The sequence below is a fragment of the Chrysoperla carnea genome, chromosome 2 (genome assembly GCF_905475395.1).
Source record: "Chrysoperla carnea chromosome 2, inChrCarn1.1, whole genome shotgun sequence".
NCBI classification, from domain to species: domain Eukaryota; kingdom Metazoa; phylum Arthropoda; class Insecta; order Neuroptera; family Chrysopidae; genus Chrysoperla; species Chrysoperla carnea.
The window spans coordinates 82,519,394-82,535,456 of record NC_058338.1 but is presented as its reverse complement, the minus strand read 5'-3'; the positions used below and the strand labels follow the sequence as shown (position 1 = coordinate 82,535,456).

General features: G+C 28.4%; 1 protein-coding gene across 1 annotated transcript in view; it reads left to right on the top strand.

Moving 5' to 3' along the window:
* Positions 1-16,063, top strand: part of LOC123293746 (RNA helicase aquarius) — a 95,707-nt gene that overhangs the window by 67,266 nt on the left and 12,378 nt on the right. The gene's annotated exons all lie outside the window — the stretch shown is intronic.

Here is a 16,063-nt window from a genome sequence, read left to right as displayed (position 1 = left end):
ACATAACAATTAAAATTATTATCCACTTTTTAGTGCAATAAAGCTTTTTTTTTAACTATAATTTATTTTCTTATTTTTTAATCTCGCTTACAATTAGTTGAAGAATGTGTGTTCTTCGGGTAACAAAGAAGAATAAAATTTATATAAACGTGAACGAGTTTTGACCCGGCCGCGGCGGCCTTCTGCATAAGAAGCGGGCACCATAGCCATTAGACCATTTATTCGTAGAGATTACTATTAATATTTCAAGATAATACTAGTAAAGTAATAATATAGTTATTAAATAATTTTTGTTGTCATCAGACCTTGAAACGTGTGCAAATTTTCAAATTAATTAGAAAATTTGAAGTTAGTTAAAATTGTTTTCTAAGATTTTATTACATGTTTTATTAGTAACAAGTGAAGTTATCATAAACGTGTTAAGGAAGTTCCCTAAAAAATAAGTGTATGCAAATATTTGAGACTTATTCCGTTTGAACTTTATTGAGGTCTAAAGATTTAGAGAAAATCACTTATAGAAGAAATAACACACAATTGCCATTCATTTCATCATTTTAAATGTATTTTATGGAAAAACGAGTTGTTCAACGCAAAATTTGCACCATTGTAAGTGATATAACTATAACAGTACATTTATTTCACATTTAATATTATAGGTATATCACTTAGAATGAACTCACTTTAAAATTTCGAAAATCGCATTATAGATCAATTATTTTGTCGTTGAATCGCGTACTTAATGCGTAGAATGGAAACGGTGGTTGCAAAGAATGATTGTTTTAAGAACAAACGGGAATCGAAGTCGAACGCGTTGCACTAAGCCATTGCCCAGACTGGCCAGAGTACCTGGTGTAAAAGTGGGAATAAATTTCACTTTAGTAAACAATATTTCGAGTAGTGACTAATAGTAAAAGTCATTGTGAAATACACCGCCTTGCCCTAATTGCGTCTTATTTTGTGCTCGACTTAAGAGACTTTTGATGAAGAATGTGCTTTAAAAATGTCGTTCACTATAATTTGTTGAATCAATATATTATAAATTACTATTCTTTTGGTAATAAAAATAAACTACGCAAACCACCCTTATTATGTAATTTTGTTATTTGTTAAATTAACACTATTACGTGCTAATGTTTTGGTATTTCCATGTACGTCGTTTAACGTATCATTGAATTTATAATATTGGAATTTTTCATTGTACGCTTTCTCATTTCAAATTATGAAATATCTTTATACTTGGAAAGTTTAGGGCAAATTATTCACAGGGGACGCACTTTGTTGGAGAATAAGAGATACAACCATAGAGTTTAAAATGTTCAAAAACCGAGTTGTATTTTCACATGATGAAATTTCATGTCATCCATAATTACGTATGTATAAGCAAGGATCCTATCAACCCATTCATTTAGCGATTAAGATCCTTAAAAAGGTCTAAAGGTTGAAATTTTCGAAAACCAGTCACACATGAGCTTGATTTTTAAAAGCCTGTGGCGCTCTCATCCTTGATATTTGAAATTGAGAGCCTCAACATTTTACAAATACTCATAAATACAACGATTGCAAGCTCAATAAAATCTTGTAAAATATTTTTCATTTAAGGTAGTACGAGCACCAATGCAATTTTAGATTTAGGGTTGAAATTATTTGTACCTTGTTTTTTTAATTTTGATGAATTTTGTCATAACTTCATGAATGTAGACGAAAAATGAGAATACAATTTTTGATATCTGCCTACTTTCGTTTTCGAAATATCGAAAGCTAAATAATTAACAAAATCTTCAATTTTCAACATTTTGAAAATTATTCTAAGACATCGAACAATTTTATTCTCAATTTTTGTCTTATATTGTCAAGTTATAAACTAATTCACCATCAAAATTGGAAATATGTATTTTTTACTTTATTATATTATAAATACATATAATAAAGTATTGTGATCGAAAAAAAAAATCGATATCGGGGTTTCAACGGAAATACACGTTTTGAGGGTCACTGATTCCAAGAAGTGGTTTTTAAAAAATGTTGCTTCCGCCGGTATGTCTGTTACCAAGTTGGAGCATTCAATTTTCAAGCAATTTTTCTCAAACTCGGTACATAGGTTCAGTTTCGTCATAATTCCAGACGATTTTTTCATTTTTTCCCTATGCCTTTTTTTAAGGGTACTTCTCTCTAGGCAAAAACAGGACTTTTGGGGTTTTACTAGGCACAAGGCAAGACCTTAAGGTGTTCCAAGGATTGGTATAGGCCACATAACCGGGAAAATTCGAGAAGGCCCACACTATTGGGAAAAACTTTTTTTTTGGGTCTTCTCAAAGACGGTTCTAACGATTTCGATTAAACTTGACACAAGGCTAGACCTTAAGGTGTTCCTAGGATTGGTATAGGCTACATATCCAGGAAAATTCGAGAAGACCCACACCCTTGGGAAAACCTTTTAAATAATTTTAGTAAACTGTTTACGTTCAAGTGTAAGTGCAAAAACCTCAAAAATCGCATGATAAAATCGTATAATTATTCAAATTGTTCTCATAATCAAATAAATCAAATAAAGAAATAAATAAAACTTAATTAAGCCAAATTCGTGAAGCTAAGAAACTGAAGCTTTTCCTTGTTTTTAAATAATTTTTACGAATGGCTACTTTCAATAAAAATATTACAAGATAATATAATAAAGTCCGATGTTTCGAACCGTTTTTTTTAAGTGGCGTCGACTAGTTTTGGAAAAATCTATGAAAACATATTATCCATCTACTGTTTAACCATAAAACCAATGCTAAATGTGCATACTTTGGAAGTCAAAAAAAAAAAATCAAGCTTAAATAGTGTGATTATAGCGTTGTTCTTTAAATTACAACGTTCATCTAATGTTAAATATTTATATTTTAGAATATTTTATCTAATACTTATAAGAACATAGTAAAATAGTAATTAATATGACATATGTTACTTTATATCTCTTAATTTGAATTTACCAAGTGACATGAAAATATACAATTTATTTGCATTTTATTGTGATTTATGAGGATATTTAAGTACTACTTATTTTTAGTTAAAAACAGTATTTAATTTCCAGCATCATAATTTATTTTTAAATTGTATGGCGACTTCATTCTAAACAAATTTGTTTAAGAACGATCATAAGATACCCCAAAAATTATAACAGCGTAATAACTCTTAAAAACTTGAAGGAAATATTTGGAATTATTAAAGAATTATTTGATACTCAATGATGGTGGAAACATCTTTGGGTTTCACCTCGGAATCTAACGGTATAAGCTGAATATTTGTACAAACATTTATTTTGATAGTAAAATTGTTGTCTCGCAAACTTTTATTTTGATAGTACAAATGTTGTCTCAAAAGTCATATATGATCACGTGTGCGCTTTTTTAGATATTGAAGGCCCAAGGACGCAAAAATCAGTCTTTTTAAGAATATCTCGTTTCCTTTGCCTTTAATGAAATATACCAAGGTATACTCAGTTTAGTCCCAAGTTTTTAACGCTTAAAATTTTGATACTATGAACAAAATTTTGGTATAGATGTTAATAAAATCACCTCATTTGCCCATTTCCGATTGTCTCTCTGTCGTCTGTCCGTCTGTCATCACGATTATTCCAAAACGAAAAGAGATATCAAGCTTTTATAGCGTGCTTAGGACATTAAAAGTGAGATCGAGTTCGTAAATGAGCAACGTAGGTCATTGTAAACCGTTGCATTGGGTCTTGTAAACCGTTAGAGAAAGAACAAAAGTTTTAATGTAAAAAATGTTCCTAATAAAAAAAATAAACATCTTTTACTTCAAACATTTTTTGTAAACATCACTGTTTAACCGTGAGAGCGCAAATTGTATAGTATGTATCATATGGGATTATCAGTTATACATATAGTATGTATGTGTAATATGACAGAGTAATCAACACTGTCTTATACATGGTATTTCAACAATTAACTCAGTCAATTGTTTGTTTTCACCTGTATTTATTATAAGTTGTAGAGGATAAAATTTTCTTTGAAACGTTTTTTTAAACATTGAACCGTTTTGGAAATAGAGGGCGCTCAGCTATACGTACCTTAGTGCAGGGTAAATATTTATAAATATAAGGTATTAAATAATTATTTAAGTTGCATTTAGTGATTTATTAAGTAAAAAAACATATAATAGACTGTGTCAATCGTGAGTCCTTGTCTATTATGCCTGAAAATTTTTCATTGAATTTTACTGTTTTGAAACGATAAACCCCTAATTTCGAGGACACTTTGAATTTTTGCGCTGTTTCGTATAGTTTACCAATAACTTTTTTTTCTAAAAAATACATTGCATACATTCTTAAAAAACATGAATATATTGTATCAAGTTATCAATAATGACGTTTATTATTGCAAAAAAACAACTTGCAAATTTTATGTTATCAAAGTGATGTCATTCATAACCCATTAGCAGCAGATACAGATAAGTATTAATTTTATATAATTTAATTAATTATTCATTTAAATTATTAATAAACTAATGATTATTAAAATTACTAATGAGTGTTACAATAAAAATATTATAAAAAATATAATGCATACGCAAAACCTCCATATATGAGTAAGATTCTACCCCTCCTGTTTCTGTTAAATTATTATTAAAACGTGAAGATAGTATAAACATTGACAATTTCCAATGAAGACACTTCACTTAGCTTTTTTTATAATTATTTCTGCGAGGAGGCGCAAATTTTGGATTTGCATTAAGCGAAGGTTAAGTTCCTCAAAACCCAAGCATTCAATGAAAATTCAACAAAATACTAAGTTACAGTATAGGTTAGATCTTTACTAATATTATAAATGTGAAAGTTACTTTTCCTGTCTATTTGCTTGGCTTTCAAGACTAAAAAGTGGGATTCATTTTGAAGAACTTTGGTCTGCAGATACTTTAAGCCCATAGAATGAACATAGGCTAACGAAAATCAGTCCATAAAGATGTGAAATTGAAAGGTGGGAAAAAGTTTGTATTGAAAATTCGTATTACTTCCACTGAAAAAAATTAAAATAATTACCTCATCCCGAAGGTAGTCGTTTCGTATTGAAATAAAGTAAAAATACTTTCAAACAATTTCCTAATGATTGAAACAAGTACAGCTGAATGTTTGTATTTACAATAGAATGGGATTGAATTTAAAATATGAATTAATTGATACAAAATCATTACTTCTATGAAAGAGATTGATTTTAGTTTAAAGTCATGCATTTTATTGATGGAAAATAAAGTTGTACTTAGTTGAAATATATAATCGTGTAAATAAGCGAATATACAAATTAAAATAACAAATCTTAACGTTTGCTTTAAATATAGAATTAGGTTAGTACGAAAACATATCTATCATCATCATGTGTAGTACATATGTGATTGAGCCAACCACATGGAGATTGTTGTTACTTATAGACAGAGAATTGGAAATAAACTAATTGATCATTTTTATAATATAATATAGGTATTTTTGTACTTTTACAACAACCATTAATAGCGTAGTTGGTAGATCAGTAGTAAACCATATGTCGGTGGTTCAAATCCGACTCAAAGGTATATAATTTTTCATTTGAAATAAACCTATTAGCAGGTATAAACCGTTTATTTTTTACCTGCTCATGTAGTTGTGTCAATCACACCAATATTATGTTATAATATTTATAAATGGTAGAACCAAAGATTGTTTAAAACTAGGTTATATTTCAAAACAACAATATTTGAAATTTTTATTAAAAAGTATATAAATTTCATAAAAACAACTCATGCGTTTTTGTCAACTTCACCATTCAACTCCGTACGGTAGTTGTATCACATTCGTGGCCCCATTCGCCATATTTGATTTCGCTATGACTTTGAGACAACCCCATATCGGTTGATATTAAGAATTTTTTTTTCAGTGTACATTTAAAAACTTGAGATTATTGAATTTAATTTGAATTAATAAAATTGAAGAGCCTACCATTATGTTTTCGCTTATCTAAAATAGTTTTCTAGGCTATATTTAAAGTTTTTTTTTTTTAATTTTTTGGATAGGTTAAGAACATATGAATTTAAATACATATAGAGGAAGAACAAGCGAGCTCTAAGCAATGATCATTTAGGAATCAAGTCGTGATAGTAAGGAATTACGAGGAGGACTAAGGAAGATAAGGGAGCTAAAAGTATGTTTTATATTCGTTAGGTGCAAAACCGAATTACATTAATTTTGAAAATTATTTTTGAAGAAAGTTAAAATCGTTCACCAAACGGACGGGTAATGACGTAGTACACTTAAATTAATTAAGTGTACTACTGTGATCTGTTAAAAGCCACAACTTCATATTTCACAGAATAATAACTCATTTCCTTATATTTTTTCACGATTAATCTATGATATTTGTTTAATCATCCTAACAAAACTATGTTATTCATTAAAAATCTAAAACATTTTTCAATTTAGATGTTTCATTTTTCCAAGAATGTGTGTACATACATTACAAACATTCTTGAAAACTGTACGTAATACTGAAATTAATTAGGTAATTGCTTTATTAATGTATCATAAACGTAATCGAACCACTTCAAAAATATCCTTGGCAAAAAAAAGCTTTAGTCAAAAATATCTTTATAAAAATCTAGAGAGGTGTCGCGAGACACCCGGTAAGTAGGTATTATTCTGAAAATTTAAGGTATTAATTTTAGAAATCAAATACTTGGTTGATTCATTTAAAGAATTTAATTTTATGACTTCTTTACTGTATGAAATAAATTCAGTATTAGTTTAAAAAAGACATACTTCTGATTTAGTAGTCAACTTAATATGCGAGTACATTACGATTGATTTGATTAGAATATTTATTATGGCATAATATAAAAATTGCATTGTACTTACTTTAAATTATCTCTATCTTCTTTAACTTCTGATAACTTTCACAACTCAATTTTTTTAAATGACATAACATGAAATTTTGACAAAAAATACAAATTAAAAGTCATAAAAAGATTTTTGCATATTCCCAAAATTAAAGGTAACTTGAATCAAATGTGAAAATTTTAGTTTACTAAGTAACCTAGATGTCGGTTTTTGGTGTCAGCTGCAGTTTTTTTGGTTGTAACTCTCAACCAGCAAACAAATATCGTGCAATAAGGAGCATAGTTCTATAAAATCTAAATTTATTTAGTCACATGGACCCGTTCTCAACTTCGAACGAGTTGTGAGTTAAGTCATTTAACATGAGGGTGCTTAAGCATCCTCATGTTAAATCATGCAAAATCAGAAGTGCTTAAATAGCTTCAATTTAATTATTAATATTTAACTTGCACACTTATAAAACTCTTAGTAAATATAATAGGAGAAATTTGGTTTTTTCTAACCGCAAACCTACTTAAGTTATCAAAATAAATTCATCTTTAAAAAAAAATTCTAAAATTACCATACAAATACACATAGAAAAAATTAATCGTTTATTTAATAAAATTAAGTTGTGTCTAAAACTAGCTTCATTTTTTTTAACAAATTTTTTCCAATTTTTTTTTTTTTTACATTTCATTTTATTATAATGTAATACTAAACCATTGAAGTGCCAGGGAAAAAATAATAAAAATGAGGCGTATTGCTCCAGAGGGAGTATACTATGACTATCGAATAAAATAAATTCCCCTAAATGGGGGAATTTAAAAAATAAAGGATAAAAATTTTTAATGAATAGAATATTTCTCATATTACTATAATAATTCTTCTCCTTTTTCGAAGGTAAATTAGTGCCTGAAATGAAACTCTTGTGTAATCAGACATTTACAAAAGTAAAGTGTTTTTTTTTTTTTTTCTTATCAATTAAGTAGGTATAAAAATTAATCGTTTAATCGTACTGATTTTATTGTGAATTTATTTATAATTAAAGCTATAATCAGTCTGTTTTAAGTGTTTAAACATTCACCTTAGCACGTTGATCACAAAAACTAAAAATCAGGTGACACCACAGTACTTCCTTGTACGTCTATTTAATAAAAGTAGATTTAATATGAGATATAACATAACTAAATATAAAATTTCAAAATTTTACTGCTAATCGCTTTTGAATTATGTTAGACGCAGACATAAATAAGCACGGAAGTATGTACATACGTGATAAACCAATAAAAATGGATTAATGGGCGATTGTTTGACATTTCTGTTAAAAGAAAACCCTAATTTTTTTTGCGATTGCAATATTTTCATTATTTCGTACAAGGATGTAAAAAATCAATTATTGTTATCGGAGATTTGTCAATTTTCCTAATTTGCTTATAGTCTGGGATCTCAACTTTTTACTCACAATAAAATTTTAAATATGATTTAGAACGTCTAAAGCTTTTACGATAGTCATGTATGGTTATTCGTATTCTTCTCATAATACCCTTTCTTTGGATAAAATAGCTAGTCCGGCATATTGAATTTAGAATGACGTCACTTAGCTTACCATGAATTGTCCAAACTAAACGTGTTTTCAAAAGTTCAGTTAAATCCGTTGAGGATAACTGATTTAAAATATAGTTACAAGATTTGAGACCCAAACAAACATACCTACATAATACTGTGTCCAAAAAATAAGGTGAAATTTGAATTTAAACTGCGCGCGTTTGTTGTGCATTATGAATTCCTTCCGCTCGGCCAAACAGTCAACAAGGAATATTATTTGAACGTTATGCGTCATTTGCGTAACGCTATCCGCCTAAAAAGGCCAGAATTGTGGAAAGACAATTCATGGTTTTTACACCACGATAATGCACCATCCCATACTACACTCATAATTCGTGATCATTTCAAAAACTCAACCCATATTGTTCCACAACCACCGTATTCACCTGATCTGGCTGTTCAGCAGCTGTTCAAAAGACCGCCCCGGGGACACCGTTTTGATACGATAGAGGAGATTCAAACCGCAGCGAAGACGGAACTGAAGGTAATCCCGGAAAGTGACTACAACCAGTGTTTCGAACATTGGAAAATCCGTTGGCATAAGTGCATTGCATCGGGAGGGGATTACATTGAAGGGGATGAAATTGATTTGGAAGAATAAATTAGAATTTTCAAAATAAATACAATGTCACCTTATTTTTTGGGCACAGAGTACATACAAACATTGCAAGTAAATAAAAGCTTATACAAAATTATTTGCTAATATCATATAATCATTATTTTTTCCTGTTTCCTTACATTACTTACGTAGGTACCTAATTCTAGGAATTATTATTTTTTCACAAAATTTTCAAGTGTCAATAATAAATAATACTATATTGAATTTGGTTTTTAATGATCACGTGAAAAATTTACGACAATAGTGTCATGTCAATTGTTTTTTTGTTTGTTTTAAAAACCACAAAATTTTAGTCCGGGAGCTAGGAACACTTGAATATCGTTAGTTTCTAAAAACCTGGCTTTCTTGTAGATAAGACTAGAAACACTTTCCCATATTATCTTCAATCCCTCAAGAATTATTGGTAGTCTCTAGCTCCCACTGTGAGAAATTTTGACCACCGCGAGTGTTACAGGGGATAGCAACCTCCAGTACCACTCGGTCGATTAGAAAATTGTGTAGAAAAGTATGGTTCTGGGTTAATTTTCAAAGCCACACTGGTCTCAAGTTTTTGGAAGCCATTTTAAATCATGCATATTTTTCTATAAATTTTAGTGGGAGGGGGACCGGATACCCACAGGTACTATTCGAACAATTGGAAATAATTTGGGATAATATAATTCTGATCTGAGCTACAACATTCAATGTTCAGTCAATGCCAAGTTTTTAACAGCTGGGTGACATTGAGGTGTTGTTTGCTCACGGGCTATTTCTTAACACAATAACCACTAAAAATATACAAATTACAGTTAAAATTTTTATGATTCTAACATTTTACTCAAAATTTATTTGTAAATTAATCTCATAATCTGTTTATGACTGTTTATTTTTTTTATACAGTCAAATTAATTATTTATTATACACAAAAATTTGATGTTTTATACAAAAAGCCAGATCTACCAAATTTTGATCATGTAAAGAGTGGCTTTGCAAATTCCATTAAATTTTTGATTTAACGAATTTGACTCTTACAAGAACTTCTTGTCTTTTCGAAATATCTGTTCGCAATATTAACCGATTTTAACGCTAAGATGTAGGTGCCACGAGTAAATAAAATGTAAACCCTACTTTGTACACTCAGCTGATTTTTTCATTGAATAAAAAGACTAAAGATGACTACTTCATTATACATCTAAATGTGCTGTGCCATATTTGCTCTTCGAGTCTTTTATAATTTCGATAGTTTTCATACTTTTTTATATAAACTTTGTAGTTTGTTTTGTTATATGCATATAACATGTATAATTATTAATTATTTTATAATTATATAATTTTTATCAAATCCCGGCAAAGTTAAGTCAAATTCATTGAACGGACTATGCACCATTATTAATTTTTATTATCTTGAAATTAGTCAAATAAGGTGAAAAAATATGGCAAGCGTCATCTCCGTATATCATCGCACGCGATAAACTTAAAAATATGAATCATATTTCATCTGGTTTTGCCTCTATATACACACAATCATAATTGCAGTGTCATTCTTTAAAAAAATTGTAATTGTAAATTAACAAATCTTTTGTAAAATACAAGTATTACAATCTGATAAGTAATTTTAGCAATGTGCTGTATAAATCTATATATCTATAGTCTATTGGATTTCAATGTTAAGAAAGACTCTATCTAGCGAAAGAAAAAACAAGTGAAACAAACAATTGACTGAGTTAATTGTTGAAATACCATGTATATACAGTGTTGATTACTCTGTCACATTACACATACATACATGTTACACATATATAACTGATAATCCCATATAATACATGCTATACAATTTGCGTTCTCACGGTTAAACAGTGATGTTTACGAAAAAATGTTTCAAACAAAAGTTATTTTTTTATAAGGAACACTTTTTATATTTAAAATTTTGTTCTATCTCTAACAATTTACAAGATGAGTCCTACGGACCAAAGACCCAATTGACCTATGTTGCTCATTTACGAACTTGACCTCACTTTTCACGTCCTTAGCACGCTTTAAAAATTTTAGCTTGATATCTCATTTCGTTTTTGAGTAATCGTGATGACAGACGGACAGACAGTGTTAATAGTCCAAGTAGATTTTGCTCATTGCTTGTTCATTCATTTGATAAGGTTGGATTGACTGGGTCAATTTATGATTTATGTTTTGCACTTCAACTTCGGTCTTTTTGAAAAACTGTCTTATTTTTAGTAAACTATCAAAATATTTTTTTTTTATTATTAAATCAATAAAATATTACAAATAAATTATTAATAATTATGATTAATACGAATTATTTATACAGAATAAAAATTGTTACGAAAAAATTTTGTGCATCAGCTCCTATCGCAAATTACATTAGATCGGATTACCATCTTATTCATAACTAGAGTAATTTGTAAAAGCCAATATCAGCTAAAACTGAATTTGACGTGAGCGTTGAGCGTAAATCTTTCGTATAAAACCGAATATATAGAGGTGTTAAGAGTCCAAGAAAGATTTTGCTCATTGCTTGTTCATTTGATAAGGTTGGATTGACTGGGTCAGTTTATGATGTATATGTTTTGTACTTCAACTTCGACCTTTTTGAAAAACAATTCAATCATTGTCTTTTTTTAATAAACTTTATCAAAATATTTTTTTACTATTAAATCAATAAAATATTACAAATAAATTATTAATAATTATGATCAATACGAACTATTTATGCAGAACAAATAGGGGTTGTAAAGTAAAAATTAAGCGCAAGAGTCTTTTTCGGAAAATTAAATTAGATCGGATTGCAATGTTATCAAGCACAACTAGAAAAGCTTATGTAATTATCAGATCACAGGGTCTTGAGAGGAAAAAGTGATGCTTCGTGCGTCTATGAATCTCTCGTGCTTGATTAATTTTATTTAATTACCGGCATATTTGTGGTTTTTATCAAATGTGATTATTAGTTACCTGTTGGTACTAGATACCTATAGAAAACTTGTTTGTAAACATTTACTTTTTCTCATGTACATATTTGGGTTTTTCCAAAACGATTTACGCAAAACAAACGATTGACTAATCTAATATTTAATTATTACATTTATTTATTTTTAAATCGGATGATTTTTAAACCAAAAAAACTTCATAAATTATAAATTTATGGAAATCCTACAAAGAATCAGACAGCAAGTAATATTATCATGTCATTAACCAAAAAGTTAATTTTTATACCATGCATATATGTAATATGCAAGGTATACTAAGCTTAGTCCCAAGTTTGTAACGTTTAAAAATATTAATGCTATGAACAAAATTTTGGTATAGGTGTTTAAAAAAACACCTAACAAGTCCATTTTCGGTTGTCTATCCGTCTGTTTGTCAACACGATAACTCAAAACCGAAAAAAGAGAAATCAAGCAAATTTTTACAGAGTACTCAGGACGTAAAAAGTGAGGTCGAGTTCGTAAATGAGCAACATAGGTCAATTGGGTATTGGGTCCGTAGGACCCATCTTGTAAACCATTAGAGATAGAACAAAATTTTAAATGTAAAAAATATTCCTTGTAAAAAAATAACCAACTTTTGTTTGAAACATTTTTTCGTAAACATCACTGCTTACCCGTGAGGGCGCAAATAAGGCGTAAATTGTATAGTATGTATTATATGAGAATATCAGTCATGTATGTGTGACATGCATGGTAGACTAATCACCACTGTCTATGCATTGTATTTCAACAATTAACTCAGTCAATTTTTTGTTTTGACTTGTTATATTTTTCGAAAAAATCGAACTCTAAGTTTGTTTAAACTCTACATCGAAGTTCAATCGGAAGAAGTGGAATTTTGAGGATGAAGTATTATTAAATAATAACTAGCAGGTTTTTGCTTATGCCTGTAATTCCGGAAGCCATTCATTAATTACGTAAGAAGGATTTTGACGATTTTTTATTGACAATTGACGATTTTGACGATCAATTTAATATTCAGTGTGACTTATCTGTTTTTCTAAAAAAAATTGGAGGAAAGTGTGTTAAATAAATAATTATAACGAAAAATCATCAGAAAATTTTGAAATTTAATCTTTGTGAATCCACCATGTTTGTTTAGCTTGAAGATTAATAAATAAATTGAAACCTTTTGGGAACATTTTATTTGAATTATGAAAAATTTAACGAACATATTAGAAAGTAAAATGAAATTGAATTTTCACTATTTTTATCAGCCTAAGTAGGTAATTGTTATTTTTAATTTGATAAAAAAATTATAAATTTCATTTATTTACTTAATAATTATTAATAATTGCATATAATTAATTTTTTTTTTTTTTTTTGGAAGTATAATGACATTACTTCCATAAGGTATAAAAATATAACATTAAATACGGAAATACTATCTTAGGACGCTCAGGTTCGTGTTGTCCAATTTTCTGGCTTCTGTTTCGAAAAGATTTGAAAATTTTTTCAGTTGGGTCTAGAATGAAAATTCTATGATATAATCCTGCATCGAATAATGATAAACGGGGAAGTTTATGAAAAAATATTTCAAACAAAAGTTGTTCATTTTTATATAAGGAATAATTTTTACATTTAAACTTTTGTTCTATCTCTAACGGTTTACAAGATGGATCCTTTTTCATTTAAATGAATAAATCAGCAAAACATGCACAATTTTAAAATTGGCATACTTCGGTAAATTTTGAAGCTATCTACAAAAATGTGAAGAAATTTTTATTTGGTGCATAGTTAAAATTTCCTTTCCGTCTTAATATATCTTTTACCATGTACGAAAAGGAGTTTTTTCGAAGTTACTCTGCGTTATATATCTTCAGTACTTAATAGGACAGTCTGTTTTCTGTTATTGCATTTCTTTCTGAACAACGCTTGCATGTTGCTCTACATTTTAGTTATCACTGAAATATTTTTCAATTGGGATTTTGAACCAAATTTTTGTTTGTTGACAAAAATAGAGAGATAATATATAAGTTTTAATAAAACTGTTTTTATTTTTTCATGATAATTTTAAAGTTACAGACAGTTTTTCAAAAGAGAAACGAAAACGCCCGACAAAAAAATGTTCGTAAAACATCTTTGTGATGTAATAATGTTAATTGAATAGTATACACTGTATACAATTATTAAGTAACATTATGACGTTACACGAACTTTTACGAACATTTTTTTGTTGGGCGTTTTCGTTTCTCTTTTGAAAAGTTTTTTAAAACTGCCTGTAACTTTAAAATTATCATGAAAAATAAAAACAATTTTGCTATAAAACTTTTATATATGATATTTCTTTCCATTTTTGTCAAAAAATGGTTTTGAAAAAATTTCCAATTCCTAAGAGGAAAATGTTCTGTTACTACCTTGGATTGACAAGGAGTACGTCATAAAGATTGTTTGTCAAACTGAACAACATAAACTTGAGACGAAGTCTCGGATAATCCCACTAGTCAAACAATAAAAGTATATTTTCCTATGTTTACTGTTTGTTATAATTATAATTTTACAATAAACATCTTGAATATTATTTATTTTGAAATTGGAGTAAATAAGTACCTACTTCAATAAATAATATTTTTTTCACCTATTTTATCTTTACAATTATAGTTGAATAGTACTCAAGCATCAAATGCTTCAACAAATTATATTTTACAAAGAAATTATTATTAATCATTAAACAAATGTAAATTGTTTTGTAATTTCAAAAGAAAATGTTGTTGAACATACTACTACGCAGTTGGCCATCGAGAAATCTCAAGTTTGTTTACTTAAATGACACATATTTTAACGTTAACATTTTTATAATAATCTTACGATTTTAATTTTATATTCGTAGAAATTATTACAAGGTTAATAAATATGTTATTATCTACATGTGTGATTCAAATTCTTTGATAAGAGCCTTTTATCACACTAAACTTGGGCCCAGTATATTCGAAAATTTTTCCGATTCGATTTTATCGATAAATTAGCCGCATTTGATCCTAACAATATTTAACCAAAAGTTAAAACTGAAATTTTGGATAAATTTTAACCCAAAATTTTACCAAAACAAAAGAAGTTTTTCAAATGTTATGTCAAAAGCCATCTATGAGTAGTAATCATAAGTTACCAAAGATTAGAACCAAAAGTTACTTAACAAAGTTGAATTTAAAAAAAAAAATTTTCCCGTGGATTGAATTCGACTTGAGGATCAAGGATCTAATTGATAGTATTTTATTTCAATATGATAAACAGTAAAAAAGTGTAGATCGGGCACGCGATATGGAACATAGTTCTAATCTGAAAAATCTAACCCAAATATTTTCATATTACATTAAGGATGTACCAGCATCAAGGCAATTTTAAGTAAAAAGCTTGATTTTTCTGATATGATGTTGGACCAAGTCTAAATCAATACTGAAAATTTTAGGGGGAATTGCCCGATTATTTAAATAAATAAATGACTTCAAAAGTAGGCATATTTAGCATTGGTTTTATGGTAAAACGGTAGATGGATGGTAGAAATTTCTCCAAAAATAATCAGTGGAAATTTAAAAAAATTATTTAAAGTTAAAACCTTAATAAATTATTGAAAGCAAAAAAAAAACCCGTTGTGCCCGACTTATTAAGGATGTATAAGCACGGTAATGGGGACACAAATTTAAAAAAATATATATTTTTAATTTTGATGGTTAACTATGTTATAACTTGACAATATAAGGCGAAAAGTAAGAATTCAATTTTTCGATACCGGGAGTAATTTTCAAAATACCGAGTATTGAAAATTTTGTTTAATTATTTAGACTTTGATATTTCGAAAACTGAGACAGATATCGAAAAATTATATTCTGATTTTTCGGTTACATTTTTTCATTTACGGAAGTTATAACAAAAAGAATCAAAATTGAAAATAAGGTATAAATAATTTCAACCCTATATCTAAGAATGTCTTGGTGCTCGTACTACCTTAAATAAAATTTTTGTGTAATAGAGCAAAATCAATATTTTTGAATTTATAAGTATAAAAAATTGCTTAAA